The 6,212-nt window shown below is 38.4% G+C and overlaps 1 non-coding gene across 1 annotated transcript; it reads left to right on the plus strand.

The window, feature by feature from the left end:
* The first annotated feature begins 1,195 nt into the window (after nt 1–1,195).
* On the plus strand, nt 1,196–1,301 carry LOC141622347 (small nucleolar RNA R71). Its single transcript, XR_012532939.1, has one exon. It is a non-coding gene; the product is annotated as a small nucleolar RNA R71 (small nucleolar RNA).
* The last annotated feature ends 4,911 nt before the right edge of the window (nt 1,302–6,212 follow it).

Below are 6,212 nucleotides of genomic sequence, written 5' to 3' on the forward strand. Positions count from 1 at the left end.
ACTGTGACGCCCCCGAATCAAACAAAACAAAGGTAAAGACTCCATTAACAAGAAAAGTACCCGTGATAATGTGAGCATCATCCTTAGCTGCTTTCTTCTCCATCATGAACAGCTTACCACTGATCTTCTGTCTACCTCCCCGAACAGTACTAGCTGAAGTAGACGGCTTAGCAGCCGACCCCTGGCTGTTATTGTTCGTCATCGGTCTCTAATATGAATTACCGCTATTGCGGTTAGCCCCTCCATTGTTGTTACTCTGACCACCCTAGTTACTCCACGACCCAACCGACCTGTTACTAACATAACTCTGAGATGGACCCTGAGAGAAACTACCCTGTGACGGTCTCTGGAAACCCTCACTCATAGCACTGGTACACTCATGCCTCTTGTGGCCCATACCGCCACAGTTAAAGCAAGACAAACCTTAACTGCTATTACCCCCACCACCGCCACGCCCTTAAGAAGCTCCACCGCTAAACCCCGACCCTGAAGAGTAAGCTCTCACCTAGTTATGGCCGCCCCTCTTGTAACTAGACTGACTACCACCCTCACTCTCAGCTTTCCTCTTCTCAGAAGCTCTCTCGCGGTTCTCCTTGGTCATCTCTACCAACCTCTCAGCTCTTCTGGCACGCTCATATACCTCCTTAACATCTGTAAGGACACTGTTGGTTAGTGGTTTTGAACATTTTGGCTCTTGTATGAAAGATTGGGATGGAATTTGGTATTCTCATTATAGTAGTTGGAATAAGGGGTACCACTCTTGTATGCTTGGAAAGCATTCACTTGTTCACTCGTTCCCCTACATTCACTTTGCTCATGTCCCAAAGTTCCACAACTCTCACATACTCCACTTAGAATTTAGGATGATGCCACCATAGCATTAACATGTTGTTTGGTTGATTTGGAAGCTTCATCAAGCTTAGCCATGGCCTTCTCAAACTTCAAATTGATGGTGTCAATATGAGCACTTAGTTGAGCACCCAATTGTGTGATGGAATCTACCTCACGCTTTCCTCCTCTAGTAGCCTTTCGAGGTCTACTATATTGTGAATTATGAACCGCCATCTCTTCGATTTTAGCCCATGTTTGATTGTCATCAACTTTGGTAAACATCTCATTTGATCCCATGTTAAGGATATTGCGGGAATCTTCATATAGACCATTCCAAAATTGTTGCACAAGGAACCACTCACTAAGACCATGGTGTGGACAAGACGACAAGTGTCCTTAAATCTCTCTCATGCCTCATATATTGATTCTTCATCTCTTTGCTTGAACCTGGTGATTTGGGCTCTCAACATATTGGTCTTCTCCGGAGGATAGAATTTCTTGTAGAAAGCAAGTGCTAGCTTCTTCCATGAATCAATACCAAGGGTAGCCTTGTCTAGGCTCTTTAACCATTGCTTTGCGGTACCAATCAAAGAAAAAGGAAATAATACCCATCGGATTTGGTCTTGAGTAACTCTGGTTTGAGAAATCGCATCACAATAGTCACAAAAAGTCTCCATATGTGAATGAGGGTCTTCACTTGGCATCCCTCCAAATTGACTTGTCTCAACTATTTGTATGAATGCGGATTTGGCAATGAAATTACCGGTTAGATGTTGTGGTGTGGGAGTACCATTTGGTAGGTTCGCCTCGGTTGGTACGGAATGTGATTAAAACTTAGGCATTGTGGGTTGATTTTATGGTGGGTTTTGTGTTGGGTTATCCTCTCCTTCTCTTGCAAAAGGGTTGGTGAACTCAATGATATTTGGTTGAATGTCCACAATCTCACCAATACCTACAACTCTTGAAGTACCTCTAGCAACTCTTCTATTGTTGGTTAGGGTCCTAGTCATGCAAAATATCAAACAACTTGAAAACAATTAGAACAACATTTAGGAGCTTTACTTCCCTAAGGTAAAGAAAGACACAACTAAAAACAATTAATGAAAATCAAATCAATTTAACACCGTCCCCGGCAACGGCGCCATTTTTGGTTCGGTTTAAACTCGTCGTCAAAAGATACCAACCAAAACAATATTTATAAATTTACAAACTACTCTTATCAAAGAGGCAAGTAAAGGTCGGATCCCAAGGGACGGGTATTGATGTAGGATTCTCAATTGCAAATGGTTGTGTCTTAGGGTGTCACAATTTGGGTTGAGGTAGGAGATACACTAATTAATTAACAAGATGAAAGTAAAGTAATGAAAACAAGCAAGGTAAGTAAGTAAAGGGGTTGTAAACAATTGATTAGAAGCACCAGGGTGTCATGGGTTCATAAGAGATTTATGGGAGTTGATCATACAAACATGTTCTCAATTATATGCAAGCACTTATTGTTGTGATGGGATCGAGTTGGTGTATAAGCTTACAATCCCAAGGAAGGTTTGGGTCCCGGAGCCGAATCGATTAGATTGTACAACACCTACAAGTCGACTTAATCCTTCCTATTCAACTATATGCATGGTCTAATGAAGCTCAAGTTGGTTTATATGCTTACAAGCCTCATTGAAAAGATAGGTGATGGATAAAAAAATGCAAGGATTCATAGGCTCGCATTTCATCAAACATAACATGTGCATAAGTTGAAATCACAACAAGCAAGCAAATTAATTATGAAAAATACATATTAGATTAAGCATGAATCATTCCCCATGTTTGTTTCCCCTAATTCCCCATTAACCCTAGCTAAAAGACTAATCACTCATTATCAAATTTAACATGCAAATAAGATTGTCAAAAAAACTAACACGGCTAAACATGATGAATAAATGAAAGTAATTAACAATAATTAAACAAAGGTAAAGAGAATTATACCTATGAGATAATCCAAATAATAAAGCAAAGAATAATAGAAGTACTTGATGATTGATGGAAGGTTGTCAATCTCCTAATAAACCCAAATAAGCTTCTAATTAACCAAAATAAATGAAGAAAAATAGAAAAATTAAGGAAAGAATAAGATATAATTAATATTGATAAATTGTATTACAACTAATTTGAGAGTAATTAAGGATGGATTAAGATATGATTAAGGAGATTAATAATGAATTAAAGTTGGATTAAAAGATGATTAAGAGATGATGCTAATCTTGGTAGTACAAAGGGGTATTTATACTAAAGATTACGTACAAAGATTAGGGTTACTAAGGGCTTAAATGACTATTAATACCCTAAGAAAAGTTGAGGAAATGCTCCTCTCGAAGGAAATGAGTGGATCCACATGCAAGACTTGCCACGATCCGTGCGTCTTGAGGTAAGGTACGGGCTCTTCTGTCTTAGGATCCGCTCGGATCCGTGGGAAGACGCTCGGATAATTATGCTGCAAGCCGCTCATCTTGGGCAAAAAACGCCCGGATCATGATGTTGGGAGATGCGCAGATCGTGCTCGATCCGCTCGGATTGCTGGGCAGACTGCTTCTCTTCTTTTCCTCCTTAACAATCCGCAAGGATCATTTCGGGGATGCAAGGATCCTTTCATCATTGCCCATTTCACTTTATTATCTACTTAGGCTTCTAGTGTTGGTCTTCTCTTTGATGCTTGGTCATTAGATGCGATCAATTTAGCTTTATTCCGCCTTGTAAATGTAAGATTAGCCATCCTTTCCTACCAACAAGACAAAACCTCAAAGAATATGCAAAATGGGAAACTAAAGATGGTAAATGACCCAATTATGCACTATAAAGCATAGGAACGAGGTTAATTCGGGGACTAAATGTGCTCAGATATGAGCCACTGATACGAATTATACTCAAAAGAATAGAACTCGTGAGTTTGCAGCGGAGTTAATAAAACTGGACAGTGCTGAAGACTGTCTGATTGTCGGATTTATGTGATTTGGATGGTTTATTGAAATGTTTGAATCAGAACGAGAACTATGTAATCTTTATGTGTTTTTGTATTTATTGAACGAAAATAAAGTAACAAGGGATATTTGATTCGAGATCTATGAAGAAAACAAATCAATGGGATATTTGCTCAAAACAGACCTATGCTTTGAACAATGGTGACCGATGTAGCAAAGCGCGTGCTAGTCGATCTAGTTTAAGCCTGAAAACGCGTCAGACAGAAACCGTTTTGGAACGAAAATGCGTCGATCCTATGTTTACAAAACTTGCAAACACAATAAAGCAACAGATTCAATTTTCTTAATCAATATATCATGCTTAAAATAAGAATACAATGACTCCTATTTATACTAACTAAAAAACTCCTAAACCGATTAAGGAAACAAGCTTCCTTAAACCGATCTCCTAGATCTACTCGTGTAGATTAAGACTTCTATGACAATTCTAATTGCCTTATTACACACTCCTTAAAGATATAAGAAATACTTCCCTAAAACATAATAGGTAAACTGAATTTAGGAAACTAGTAAACTTTCCTAAAACCGAATAAGCTACTAATTAGGAAAGTAGAACTTCTAACACAAATAGGAAATAAATAACTTATACTAATTCGACCAAGATATGACTTCTTTTAGGAAAGAAGTCTCGACACCTCTTCCTTGGGTGCCAAGTAACCGAGTAAACAAATGGGGAAACTGCCTTCTGACTGAACAGTCGTGGCGATTGTTTATTGCGTATAATCTCTGCATTAATTTCGTATCATCCCCGCCCCTTTTGAAAGGAATTATCCTCAATTCATGATGCTTCAATCCTCCGGGATCAAATATGAACTTCACAAACCTGGATGCAAATTCATTTATAAGAAATAATAATAAACTTGAATCATCTTTTAACTCGTCATCTTCGATAAAAACTTCAAGCTCATCTATCTTGTTTGCTTCCAAACTCCTCTCGTGCCTTCCACCCCTCCACCCTCTGTGCACAAGAATTAGAAACTTGTTAATATCTGCATATTCAAGATCAAGTGAACATGATGATCTTTTAACAGTTGCAGCATTCACATCCATTAGAATAACGGCCACATAAGAACTATGCACCTCTTTCAACTCTATTGAGCCAAATAAGAAGTTATCATTGCCTTCAATATCTTCATAATTCCCCATTAACACCGAAGTGAAGATAGTAAGATCAGAATACCTATCACCATATAAGAACTCATCTATATACGATTCCAATGGTGATTTATATTTTCCCTTCATCAATGTTGGTTTGACATGAATTAGATTGCTATGAATCGAATTAATGTCCAATGTCAATTCTTCAACAATTTATTTTTTCTCTACTTTTTTGTTATCATCCTTATCTAAATTCACAATCTTTGAAACTTCATCATCAAGAGCATCAACCGTCTCGTCGTCTTCATAATCATCAAATATTGGGGAACGATTTACACATAAGGAAGGATAAATGTTATCATGTAGCTTCTCATTGTTTAGCACTTGTTCAAATTCATCCTCCATAGATTCCTTCCTTGTTTGAAGGGTATGCCTCAGGTCTAAGAACGTATCATAGGTTGGAGCTTCATATACTTCAATTTCTTCATCGTCTCGTTCTTCGCCAGTGATAATAAACAACCCTCTTTCTTGCAATTCTTCATCATATAATTTGTCTCGAATGGCAATTGCTTCACATAGCGTTATACTTCTTCGATTAGGGCACTCACTTTGATAATGTCCTAACCCTTGACAATTGAAACATCGAACTTTGGTCAAGCTCTTCTCTTTAGGCTCCTGAACAGTCTTAGAAACTGTTTGAACGACAGGGGTTGCTGAAACCACAGATTTCACACTTGTGCTCGAACTAGTTTCTTCGGATTCGATCACCTCGGGTCTTTCCCAATGACTTGACCTTGAAGTAACACCACATGACTTTATTTGTCCTTCAGCTTTCACACATAGATCACATAACATATTAAAAGAAGAATAAGGGTGCATCTCGACCGCATCAGCAATATTAAGGTTTAACCCTCGAAAGAAACGAGCCATCTTTTGTTCCTCAATCTCCTCTACTTCACTCATAAGGGTTATTCTTTCAAATTCAGCAATATAATCGGCAATACTCAAGCTCCCTTGCATTAATTAAGCTAATTTACGATATAAATCAATCTTATGAGTTTTGGGAAGAAACCTCTTTCGTAGCTTACGTTTTAAAGACTCCCACGAAGCTAGTTTTTCCTTCCCTTCACGTGCCCTACCAGCCTTCAAAATTTCATACCATAAAGATGCGTTCTTGCGTAGCTTCAATATAGCATATTTGCAACGCTTCTCATCATCAATGTCCTTGAAGTCGAACATCCTCTCCATCTATCTTTCCCA

The sequence above is a fragment of the Silene latifolia genome, chromosome 1 (genome assembly GCF_048544455.1).
Source record: "Silene latifolia isolate original U9 population chromosome 1, ASM4854445v1, whole genome shotgun sequence".
Classification (NCBI taxonomy): domain Eukaryota; kingdom Viridiplantae; phylum Streptophyta; class Magnoliopsida; order Caryophyllales; family Caryophyllaceae; genus Silene; species Silene latifolia.